Source organism: Chroicocephalus ridibundus, chromosome 18, assembly GCF_963924245.1.
Source record: "Chroicocephalus ridibundus chromosome 18, bChrRid1.1, whole genome shotgun sequence".
NCBI classification, from domain to species: domain Eukaryota; kingdom Metazoa; phylum Chordata; class Aves; order Charadriiformes; family Laridae; genus Chroicocephalus; species Chroicocephalus ridibundus.
Window position 1 is genome coordinate 4,366,962 of NC_086301.1, and position 13,499 is coordinate 4,380,460.

Consider the following 13,499-nt stretch of genomic DNA (forward strand, 5'->3'; position numbering starts at 1 on the left):
TTAACCCTAAAAAAAGGCACGGTACAAGTAGGCTAGCGAAGTGTCTTTGAATAGCATTGTAAAAAAAAAAAATTTAAAAGGATTTAAAAAATCATTTAAAAAAATAAGAAATTGCCAAGCTGAACCACTAGAGGGAAGCAGAGCCTTTTAAAACTTAGCCAGTAAAACTCAAAACACGCACGTTAACTCCCTAAAACCTGGACTAGAAGACGGTGCACCGCAGAAAAACATGATGTTCAACCAGCACTGCGTTAGTCACCGTGAAACTCGCACTTTCTTTCCGAGTTTCCTTCTATCCTTTGCATCCCTGCTAAAACTGAACAAAATCGGGGTCGATTCTTGGTTTTGCCCATCTCCAACTTTTGATAACACAGGGACTCACCATGCTAAGTTCAAATTCAATTAAAACTGACCCAAAAGATCAGAGGTACAGAATATTATAAGCATTTAGGTCAGGGACCCCTGCCTATGTCTGCCGTGACACCAAATAAAAAAATTTCCGTCCAAGTTTCCATGGGGATTTCTGGGACACAAATACCATCTGCTTTTTGTGTATGAATCTTCAGATAGCAGTTGGGTTGTTCGTAAGTTTTTGCTGTGCAAGAAGAAAGCCTAAAAGCATTTTTTTTCCCTGTGAAATGAAGTGAGATGACATATCTTGCTTCTTAGACCAATTATCGTGAAACTGATGAAAACTGTGAGAGCTGGCAGGACTACGAAGTCACATCTGTGATGGAACACACGATCCTGTGATCACACAGCAAGATTACTGGCAAAAGCCTAAGAAGCTTTAGTTACATAGGCTAAATTTGGTCCTCTACTTGTATTTAAACAGTGGAACTTTAACTTTTCCTTTAAGTGAAAACAAAAAAAAGCCAGGAAAAATTATGTCCAGCATGACACATTCCTCAGCTCGTTCTGTATCTTCAGGACCAACCCCAGTTTTAGAAAATTCATTATGTTCCTGCTCCCATTCTGAGATCGGCCTCTGAGTTTTTAACATTACCATCCCTCAGCTCCTGAGCTTCTGATATTCAATCAACAATTGCCAACCACTTCTATAAAAGGTATCATCTGTGACGTGTGTTTTAAGACCAGTGGAGTCTTGCAAAGGATCTCTGCAGGAATCAGTGAGAGAGAAAGCTCCTTTTCAGGCACATTAGCTGCTTTCTTTAAAGGGAAAATTAATCCAGTTTATCACTGGATTCACTAGTCTCAAAGCTCCATCTGCCAAATACAATTATTCATTCTGCCTAAGATGAACGCCTGCTTTCTCCTGCAGCCCACATTGCTGCGGGCTGCCTTCATTAACACGCTGACACTCGCTAGATAACTGATCAATAAGTTTAATTTAAGCACTACAGTAGTGAGCATTCACATAACATTTGCAACATTTTCGAAGTCCTGTGCCAGCGGAACACAGGTTTTGCGCACACCTCACAGGGTATTGTACATTTTAAAAAGCAGTTTTACATTAGAAGTTTGATCAGAATTATAAATCACCTTTTGAGGGAGTATAACAAGCATCTTTTTCCTTCCCCTCTGTCTCAGACAGACTGTTTTTAAGAGAGGTCATGTTTTGGTTTGCTCTTGTTGCCCCCAACAAACATGTTCTGGATTTGAGTAAGGGCCCAGTGCCTACAAGCTGATTTTCTAAATGGGAGTAAGATCAGGGAGACATCAACTGCAAATTCCTAAAGCACCTTTTGTTTTTTCAAAGGTACACACAATCAAGAGATAATCTGGAGCTGATTCACTGTTGAACCGATAACCAGGCTGTCACCACATATTTTTCCATAAGATGTCTGTCTTATTTAAAAAAAACCAAACCCAAAATAATTTGACCCTTTAGTCCGTTAGTTCTTTAATAATGCCCACAAACCCACAAGGATGTCTAAATTTTGCAGGTGTTCTAGATGAAATTCTCACTTTATTTTCTTTCCAGTCACCTGTACAAACTCAGAAGGAAGCTCAAAACACAGCTTCACAGAAGTACCCAACAGAGGGTGCCAGTTATGGAAATTACCCATACAAAATCCAAAGAGAGCTTAATGTGAACAAACCTCATGCCTTTCAGTAGTTTGGTGGGGTCTCAGTGTACGCAAGCAGTGACGAAAGCGAAGTTTACCTTCAGATGTGTGCTAGAATTTACAATATATGTCTTAGAAAGAAAAAGGAACTAGAGAACATATCCAAGCCACCTGTAGGTTACTTTAAGTGCTTTACTACTCAACAAAGAATAAACGCCCTCTGAAGTTCTCTTGTATTCATGTAGATGAGACCTACCAAGAGCAGGTCAAAGAAATGAGATTGCGATGATGGTGCTTTTAGCATTTATTTTTTCCCCTCTGCTCAGTTGAAGTTTAATTCAAATGAGTACTAAAAGAGAGTGCCTGCTTATGGACAACCCTTACAGCAGCAAACTCCTCCATACACTGGTCAGTTTACAAAAGCTCCCAGCAAGCATTTTTGTTCTGCTGGTTCCCAGCTGGCTCCATACCTTTCCCCCTGGAAGAGCTCCGCAGCCACAGGAGGGCAGTCTACCCAGAGTGACACCTTAAGGGCTGGCTCCAGCAGACAATAGATGATTTTCCCAGAAGTCGGATCCAAAAGTCTTGTAACACCACATATATGCAGGCTCCACAGTTCTTGCCCAAAAAACCTCTTCCCTTTCCACATCCTGCCTGCAGCCCTTTATGCTGCAAAGGGCAATTCGGGAATTGCTTCTTCCAGCTTTACTCAGGCCTTACTCAGCCCATGTCCCATGACTTTCAGAGGGAGGTTGGTTTGTTTTTCCTGTGGAGCATCAACCCTAAAGTTTATTGTGACTGCAACATTTTGAAAGCATTGGCCCTGGGCCTGAAAAAAGCCTTGGGTGCAGCGCCAGGCTTGCTGACACACCACAGGCAACGCAATGTTCTGCATTTCAGGGGGAGGAGACCATTGTAATGTTTAAATCTTTGCTCTATTGTTCAGAAGACAATAACTCACCCAACACCCGGCAGACAAGGGAGAAATATGATTGTCTTTCATCACTCACTGATGTTTTAAGTATTCAAGAAATACAGAGCAACAAATATTTTAAACAATAGCAAAGCTGGCGCACCTAAAGAGGCAGTACCCAAACAGCACAAGCACAGATTTACCAAAGAAAGGGCACAGACTGTAGGCCAGGGCACACAAAGGGATTTTTAACCCTGTCAATAACAAGCCATTCTGCCTTGCATGCATAGCAGATTTTAAAGAAAAAAAACCACATGGACAGTATCCTACATATTTCACATGCAGAGATGTCAGTCTTAAAGCATTTCCTAGAACTCATTTCAATACTTAAAGGACTACCGATTTTGAATGTATCACATATAAGATGGTCTGAATTGCAGAAAAGTCGGCACTTCAAACCATGTTTAGAGGGATGGAACCATCCCCTGTGCATTGCAGCAACTGCTGAGCAAACTGGGACTGTGTATTTGGCCTTAGCACAGATTATGACCACCCAAACTAGCGTTTTCATGTCTGCATCCTTAACATGATCACACATGCTTTTGTATACATGCTATTATGAAGCTCAGTTTATTTTCAAGCCCATCCAATAACAAGTATATGTATATACACAAACACATATATCAACAAAATCAAACACACATCTGCAAAGCACATAAATATACAAGCAGAATCATGGCAAAAATGAATGTTTCACTGACATTTTTATTTGTAGGCAAATTCATGTGCTAAAAGCTAAAGAGCTTCCAGATTTAAATCTTTCATTAGGTTCAGAATAAGGCTTGAATTAGGGAGCAACACTAAATATAGATTATACTTCTAAAAAAGTAATAAGTTGTGCTATATCACTTAACTGCTAGAATTAGGAGGAACAGCCTAGAAAAAGACTCAGAGAATCAAGATAAAGGAAATCCATAATGACGCTTTGTAAACTTGCCTCAAATCAAGTTCATTTAAGATGTGAATATCCAAAATGGATGTGGAAAAATTTCAGTTGCTCCAGGAACTTCTATGAAGTTTCTTCAGCTACACTTTCTATAATTTATTTTGGCTTTTTTTATCAAGGATGACATTTGCAACAGACTATTCCAAGATGCTGATGTCCATGGAGGAACAGAAATGCAACCTGTAATTCTCCTGCAACTCAAGACATCCTGTACTATCACTTGAGTGAAGCGACTCAGGAAGCAAGTGACTCAAATCTGCTGCTGAGGAAAACTTTCTTCAATACAACAGCAAAAGAAGGAATTACAGTAGTATCTACACACAGTTTATAACACTGTCTGGACGATTTCCATTTCACCTGTCACAGGTGCTCTGTCTGCTTTCATTCATTAATATCAAAATGTTTCCCAGATGAAAGTGTGACAGGAACAGTGAAAGGCCTCTGTTGTCAAGGCTCATCACATCCTTTCTGAAAGAACAGTCCCCTACAGACAAGTTTTCTCAAGTGTAACCAATAACTTTGTGGTCTGATTTTGAGTCCTTCTTGGGATACTCTTAAAAGAATTATTTTCACTTCTGTGTGATTCCACTAGCTGAAAATAGGGTCCTTCTGAGAAGGAAGTTTTGGTCCTGTAGTCCTCTGAGTAGCACACATTCTTCTCAAAATCCAGGTAGGCTGTTAGAAAAAAACACCTCAGTGTATCCAACAGTCCCACGCTATAGCTCATCTCAGCTATGCAAGCAGTTCAGCCTGCAGGTTTAAGTACTTCATTTTAGTCAAAACATCCAAATAGCAAAAATGTTTTACTTAAACAGTTTCAGTTAGTCCAAAGAGAATAAATACCCACAAGAATAAATACCCAGAGAATTATTCAGGCTTGTAGTGTTCCTCTAGCTGAATAATCATGCACATTTGACTTGCTTCTTGTGCTAGTAACATTTATCCCACTCAAGAAAGTATTTGAAAACAGAGTATCTGTCTAAATTAAATATACACAAGGATAATATGTTTGAGAATTAAGAAACAAAAAACCCAAGACAGCCTGCCATGTGGCAACTTTGAACCACTCCTTCATGCCAGGAATGTAAGACATTTCACATCTGTTAGGAGTTTGATCTTGCTACAGTCTTGCAGGAAATTATTTACTAAGCTTCTTTAAGAAAAAGCAAAAGCTTGCCCCCTGCTCTGTCTTGCAGTCATTACAGTGGTAATGACCAAAATCTGAGCATTTTGCAATAAGTAAATTTAGAATTCTACCTGCTTAAATAGGAGGCTGACAACTACTTTTATGGCCAAAGACTTACACATTGACTTAAAACTTTCAGAGATGCATGAGTGACTTGGAAGCTCAAATCAGCTAAGTGCTAAAGACACTACAGACACTAGTTCTACAATTAAGTATTAAAATGAAGCTCTCTATTGATGAGCCAAACATTTCCCCCCACTATTACTGTTCAGTAACGATGACAGGCACATGCACATAAAGGCTTTTATCTCCCCTTTGACTCTTTTCCCCAGTTTCTGTTGTGGATAAACCAAGACAGTGGATAGCTACATTGGTTTATTCCAGAGCTGTAAGGAGAACCCACAAGGTCAACACCCCCTGCTCACCCTCAGACCACACTAGCCCTAACAGTTAGTTACCCTAACAGCATTTTAGGCCAAAATAAATATAAAATGGTGTCTCCTTACAGTCTGCTATTTTGCATTCTTTGCACAAGGGAGGAAAAACTGGGGGCGGCCGAAGTCTCCTAAGGATAATTAACTCCGCCAAGGCTGTGCTCTGGGACATCTGCTTTCTGTATTCCTTGGCTGGCAGAGACATAAAAGCCAAAGGTCGCCTTCTCCCGAGAGCTTGAGTGGTCCAAGTGACCAAGACCTGGCCCCCAGTGCATGCTGCCTGCAGCCTGCTCCCCTCCGCCTCCCTTTGATTTCAGGAATTTGGTTGTGAAGCAAAAGCATCTCAAATAAGAAAAATGTGAGCTAACAGTCAGCTCCCCCAGGAACAGGCTAGCTGTGTTAAAATACAGAGGTCAGCCTATCCCCATCCATATCCACATAGCATTGCAGAGGTTCTCTGTAATTGGAACCACATGTGCTTGGGGCTGAAGTTTGAGGAGACTTAAAACAGAAAGCAAAGGGGAAGAGTCCCACATGTTGCTGAGTTTCCAAGTGGTGACGTGAAGCATTTGGAATTGAAACTGCCAGAGAGCTAAGAAGGCCCAAAGAGAACAGAAAAAGCAACATTTCACAGAGCGAAGCCTCTGATTTTTAGAGGTTTGCAACTACTAAAGCAAGAGTGCAGGAGGGGGCTAGAATCTGGCTGGTGATACACAGGCTCCTACCAACAGAAATACCACCAGCTGCAGAAGCACAGGCAGGAGCTGGCCACCAACCCTTCCCTGGTCAGTCTTGGAAGAGCCAGGGAAGTGATTGTGGGATACCTGTTACCAGTACAGAGGCAGTGGACATGACACGTGTCTAAATGCACTATGCCTTCACACTGCCCTGAGGCACGAATGAGATGGTTCACCCAGTACAGGTGTAGGTCTCACAAATGGCAAAGATGCAGTATTCCCTGTGGAAAACTCAGGGTTTCTCTAGTAGATTAAAACAGGATCCTACAGTACCCAGTGGCCACATGCAATCTAAGGATCTTACCTATACATTCCTAGAATCAAGAGGTAAAAATCTATCCCTGAAAATGCCAACAGGACATTTGCCTTCAGTACCACCACACACAACGGAATCCAAAGCTTGATTCCAGCATTTGGAATATTGGAAAAGGCACACTGAAGCTTTCCCTTAGCTGAGGATCTTCAGAGGCAGCCAGCAGCTATATACGTCCTGTGGCTGTCCTTTTTCTCATTGCATCTTAAAATGAAGTGCAAGTAGGAGATTCTGGGTTTACACCCCTGGAGACCAGAGAACAGAAAACAAGGCATCAGAACTGCATCTTCCTATTTAATGGGTCACAGAGTGTTTATACAAAGGAATGTGTGAAGTTCCTTAGCCTTTAGTCCAGGCAATTTTATCAGTAAAATGGTCCAGGTGTCTTCTGTTTACAGTAACACAGCTCAGCTAAGACTTTCAGTAATGCAGCTGGTGATTTCAAGCTGTGTGGACTAGATCCGTACAGAGAGCTTGTCAGTACATATCACAGATTCCTTGGGGGCTGGAGCACCTACACCTAGCTGATATTCCCTTTCTCTGAAAGCATCTCTGGGCTGCTTTGTGTACCTTACGTAGCTTTGTATTGAGGAAAGCAAGAGAACAAAACATTCCACCCCTAAGCACCAGAAATTTCACTCCTTTTGCCTGTTTTCATATGAGGCTTGAAAGTGTGAGAAGATGGTTTCAATAATAATTTCTAGGGTATCTTCTGTCCGAGAAGTATGCTCAGGCCTCAGTCTTCCAGTGAGCCTATTGTTGCTGTCAGGTCACAGACATAAAAATGAAGGCACACAGAAATGAAGTTATCTGCCCAAGGCAGACACCAAGCAGAATCCAGTATACAAACCAGAAGAGACAGCAACAAAACTGTTTTCAAAACAGTATTTGTCCATCAGATCTTTCTTCACAGATTTCAAAATCCAAGGAGTAGGTTGCATCAGCTGAGGTAACTCTGAAAATCGGGGAGAGAGGAAGAGACTTGAGAGGTTGATAAAGATTCCCAATAAAACCATTCGTGTACTGAGGATTCCCTTTCCTTTTTATTTTCATTAGCATCACTGTAAGATGTTAACTGGAAAGCACTGAACTGATTGTGCTTTTCTGCTTTTTGTCATAGAAACTCAACATGTTTTAAGCTTGCCAAAAAAGGTACCAAGAAACTCAGAAGGTACTCATCAGAAGTAAACTTGATGCCTTTCTGCATCTTTCTCTCACAGAGATTTTTTTCAACAGTTTGATGTGGTTTTAAGGCACCAGCTTCAGTCCCTGTTCAGCACATCCATGTTACCTCAATGAGATGTTCAGTTGCATACTCATAATTGCACATAACATGGTATGACATCTCACTTATCCACTACATGCACTACTAATATGATACAAAATGAATGCCTAATGTATTAGCACTCTGTCACTTTTCATATTCTCATATTCACTCAATCTCAAATCCTCAACTACAGCCTACCCTAGGGCAGAAAATGAACAGCAGCAGTAGCTCCTCCCCAACACCCTCAAAGTCTTGTCAAAGAAATACATTAAACTCTGCAACACTTCTGGGATGAATACAAGGTGCAGTCTTCTGGTCTGAGCACAGGACCAGGAACAACAGGAGCTTAAGAGTTGTTACAGATACTGTTTACCCAGCTGTCTGCAGCCACTACTTCTCACCAATGCTATAGTAGTTAGTATCAATTACTTTGTATTTACTGAACCCATCAGAGGTTAGGAAATTAAAGAAGCCTCATTCTCTTAATCCTCATCCTTGCAGCACTGGCTTTGGCATGAACTAGAAGGAAGAAAAATGGAGAATGAGGTTCTTAATTATCTTATCACTATGATTCAACTCCCTCCCTACATCTTTCCTAGAGCTTGGCACAACAGCATACCAGCTGCAAGCAGACTCTGAGAACAGATACATCTTTTTTTCCTCATTTTTTTTCCACTGTTACCAGGAGTTATGGCATCTGGACACGTACACTGAAGTCTCAGATGAGCAGAGGCAGAGCTCTGTAAAACCCACTTTCTGAATCAGAGCTACAAATCAAGCAAGTGGGGATTACCGAGGAATGCAAACCAAACTGTAAATGCTGGAAGAGACACCCACCAACTGCATTTTAGGAAGCTGGCATCACACAGACAGTTCACTAAACCTCTACAGACTATTAGTTCACATGGTACTGAAGGAAGTCTGATATTGCATTTGGTGAGGCCCTGAGCTCAAAACGATCCCGAGGTTCTTCTCAGTAACATTTACAAACCAAAGATTAAACTGAATACTATACTCGTGAGAACATGCATTGACTTTAAAAGAAGAGCATAATTTGGAAGGCATTCTTCCTTCAGAGGGACAGCTTTCCAAAGTGGAGCACAATTGCTATTTTAACTGACAGCAACACCGCACAGCTGCTGAAAGTGATTCTGGAGTTAAGGAAAGGACTGTAAAGTCAGACACAGGAAATAAGGAAGCGTTATTTAACACCAAAGTACAATAGATTCCTGCATGTATATTTCCTCCCCCCACCTCCCCCAGTGACTGTCAGGAGCACCACTGAACCTAAGGCATTCTGGTACACTGACAATAGCCAGAGACAGTGAAGTCTGAGGAAGGTGATTCCACTACCCACAGGATTGCAGTGTATGAGCTGAAGGCCAAATTCCAACTTCTGGATCCATTCCACTTGACAACAGCTTACAATCCTAAAAAGGACACAACTAACAATAAAGTTACATTAATCGAGTTGGTTAAGTGCAGCAACAAGGCTGCAACCTAAGAAACAAGGTAAGAAAGTGAAGAATTACTATTTTTGCTTCTATGGAAGTTTTGGAACATTTAAAAACACATGGAAAAACATATTGCTTATTGGTTTTCAACTGTCTGCTTGTTTACTTATAAACCTGTGCTGTTTCTTTTTTAGTCTTAGTGCAGATTTATCAATACCTAGTCTTATTTTAGAAGTTCAAAGCATGAATTAAGTTACCATGTAAGATGCTTGGAAAATGCATAAGGACTAAAACAGAAAGCAGATCCATTTTACTTCCCTCAGGAATAGAACCACACTTAAAGTACTGACTTTTTAAATCCAATTTTAAACTGGGTTTCAAACATGCAGGTGGAAAGACTAAAACAAAGCTTCAGTATTACTGGAGCTAAATATAACCTGCAAACTGTTTTGGGGACAACTGGGGAGGGATACCGTTCCAGAATTAAATAGCTCAGAATCTAATCAGAGCTGAACCACACTGAACTCTCTCATTTCTATAGGGAAGCAGATTTTTCTTCTCTGCTCACTGCAGGGCTCCAATGCCAGCAGCTGAAGTGTGTGTTACATCTTTTGCATGTTTGCAAATACCAAGGGCTCTGCAAAGCAACAAAATCTGCAAAAGCCTAGGGCCATTGCTAGGGGAAACCTGAATGAAAACATGCAAGCATCATGCCTGCCAAATATTCCTGTGACCTTTGCTCAAAAGAGCAATCTAGTTCTCCTCTGGCACATGTCCCTTTCCTAAAGTGAGGGGTGCCCCAAGTAAGACTGGAGAGGCAGAGCCCTTTTTAAAAAAAAAAAAAAAAAAAAGGCACTGGGTATCAGCCTTCTGAGAGCAAAAAGGCCCTGTCTGAAAGCTACAGCACGTCATCGAGCTCTGGTGAGCAAGCACAATGTTTCCGAGATGCTGAACAGGAAGAGTGTCTGGAGGGGGGCAGAGGGTAAAAATGAGATTCACGCAACAGTTGAACAAATTTGCTAATTGGATGTGAAAAGGTCAGGCATCTTATCAAGAAACATACTGTAAAGGTCAGGTGAAGTATACAGAAGTAAGCCTAGGAAGAAAGGATAGCAACACATGACCAGTTCCACCACGAGGACTCTGAATTTCCATCCTCTTTTCCAGTTTATCTAAGAGGTCTGACCAACTTAACACCATCACTGAACTTTTCCTGTGTTCTTATTCAGACTGAGATCCCTACAACAACTTTTTCCCCCCAACAAGAAGTGTTTCTATCAGCAGCCCTGACTTAAGAACAAAAAATAGACTATACTACCTTATTATCATCTTGTGAGCAACTGTATTTTTTTTATTTTGTTTTGATCAAGATGCACATGCATCATCTTTCAGAGCCACTTTTAGAACTGCTGTTGAGGACAACAAATGACATCTGTAGCACCTACCATAAACACCTGATATCTCAAGTTTTACCAAACTGCTTTAGAACCAGAGAATAGCGGGGGTCAGACAGGACCTCCAGAGATAATCTAGTCCGATGTCCGTCTCCAAGCAGAGACTCCAGTCCCTTAATCATCATCATCTTTGGGGCCCTTAGCTAGACTTATTCCAGTATATTTGTCTCTCATTAGGGAGCCCAAAACAGGGCACAGTACTTCACATATGATCTCACCAGTGCTGAGTAGAGATGAAGGATCACCTCCCTTGACCTGCTACCTCCACTCTTCCTAACGCAGCCCAGGATGCTGTTGGCCACCCTCACCACAAGGGCACATTGCTGGTTTACATTCACCTCATTGTCCCGCAGAACCCCAGGTATTTTAGCTGCAAAGCAGAAAGGATATAAGCTACAGGATACAAGGACTCCAGAGCTACTGCAGGAATATAGGCAAATACAGCTTCCTGGTAGGAAAGCTCAAGCTAGAAAAGGACCTCAAGCCGTGATGCGGAAGTAAGGTTTCCTGGACAAGCTGCAGCTTCTTGGCGCCTCATTTCTGTCCTTTTCAATTTATGTAAGAAAACCTGCATGCCTCAGGGATGCATATGTAAAGCTTACAGAGGGAACAAAATTATAGAGAAATCAGAGCCAGGCTTCTCAGAGGTGCACAATGAGTGGATGAGAGACAATAGACAAGTTCTAAAAAGGGGAATTCTGGTCAGATATTAGAAAAAAATTTCACTTTGAGAACAGTCAGCCACTGGAACAGGGGCTCACGGATTGCGGAACCAACACTCTTGGAGCTATTCAAAACTGGACTGGCTGAAATCCTGAGCACCCCAATGTAAGCTGACCCTCCTTTGAGCCAGAGACCTCCAGAAATCCCTCATGATTTATACTCTTCTGTGACAAGCTTTAGGTCTTACAGCAGGTCAAGGAGAGACTCAAGTCCTACTCCCTAAACCTTAGGCCTTCCTGCTTCACTGCAAATTCTAGACTATCCAGAAAAAAAGTACAGTGCTCTTCTCCCACTGCCTTCACTACAGAGAAGTTCTTAAGTGCCACAGTTTGGTTTCAGCAGCCACGACACACTAACTGTGTACACAGCTGCTAGATCAGGGTGGTGGGCTCTTCAATGATTAAGTCCATTGTAACGTCTGGCAGCCATATGTCAGCCACATTTACAGTAAACCCCACTTTTCCTAGCATGTGTGGTCTGTGGGGATAACTAAGCATGTAGTTTATTTGATGAATTCAACCTTTTTTTTTTACTGCTGACAGTATCTGTGAGCAGGTCACAGCTGTCTCCAGTTTCACTCCAGTACCAGCTTTTTTTTTTTTTAGTTTTTCTCTCCACATAATGGAAAAACCAAGCTGTTTTAACTGATCAGATACATCACTTAACATTGCTTCTCGACTGACTGAAGTTTTAAGTAAGGCATATCTATTTAACATTGCGTTTTTCCCAATATTTACTTGGGTGGCAATGGAATTTATTTCAAAGTGCCAAGGAAATAATTAAATCACTAACTGATCATGGAAAGTGGCATAAAAAGGGGCAAAGCAAATGTGCTAAGGTAAAACATTAATATTTGCACAGTACTTTACATTATCCAGCAATGCTCTGATTTGGGGCACTGAAGCAAGAACTGGGGAGCTCCAACACTCCAGTTTGCTTCGTTTGTTTCCATACCCTATTGGTGATCCTGGAAATGTACCTAAACCCAGGCTCACAGGGAGGTACTCTCTCTGCAAAAGCCGCAAAAATATGCTTTCCTGCAAGTTAAAAATCGAGTTTTTATATTATTGCCATTCAGTGTTCCAATGGGTTAATTTTGTCTTCAAAAATTCCCAATGTTCATGAGCCAGAATTGCCACAAAAAGCCGCCAAATATTTGGCTAGTCTGTGGTACTCATGGGTTTTTGCTGGTTTGGCTTCTCTAGGAAAAAAAATCTATTTTCTTTAATAGGAACTGACACAGCTTCTCCCTCCCTGCTTTAAGAAGGCATTTTCAGTCAGAAGGAAGACTAGACAAAAACACTGTCTAAACTGAGCACTCTAGTCTTTCTCTGCCTCTCCAAGCTGCTTTCACCCTCATACCCTTCACTGAGGGCATATACAGCTGCAGGTCTTCAGCACCTCTGCAAACCAGACATCAAAAAAATCTCAACTCTAACTTGTTTGTCCTTTACCTTGCGCATCCAGAAATTGTGGATACTCAAGCCTATCTATTACTCCTCAGGGACTTGAATATCACCAAAGAGGCATAGAAAAGCACAAAGAAAACCAGTATATCTAATAAGGCCTATCACTTATTTATTTTAAGCCTTATGGACTTCATCATGGTAGTCAATTGGTATGGTAGTCATCATATGGTAGTCAATTAACTAGTTTCGTAATACATAAGCAAAAACATCCTTAACACTGCATTTCCCCACTGGTACCCCACCGTGTGACTTGTGCACATTGTACAATTAAAAGGACAAAATCACGACTCCCATTGACCCTCCCATGCCAAGATTTTAGTGTTCTTTTTGCAGCCCTATAGTGAAGCTCCTAAGTATCATTGTTTTCAGTTTGCAAAGGAAAAAGCAGATATGAAAAGCTCAATTTGTCCACAGATAACTAGGGACACAAGACTGATCAAGGTGACAAGGAATCAGTGGCAGAGTTGGGAGTAAGACCTACAATCCACAAGGTCCATCTAAATCAAACTACAT

At 41.3% G+C, this 13,499-nt stretch overlaps 1 protein-coding gene across 1 annotated transcript in view; it reads right to left on the reverse strand.

Moving 5' to 3' along the window:
• The window catches only part of CLMP (CXADR like membrane protein), a 44,553-nt gene that overhangs the window by 9,871 nt on the left and 21,183 nt on the right, over positions 1–13,499 (reverse strand). The window lies entirely within an intron of this gene.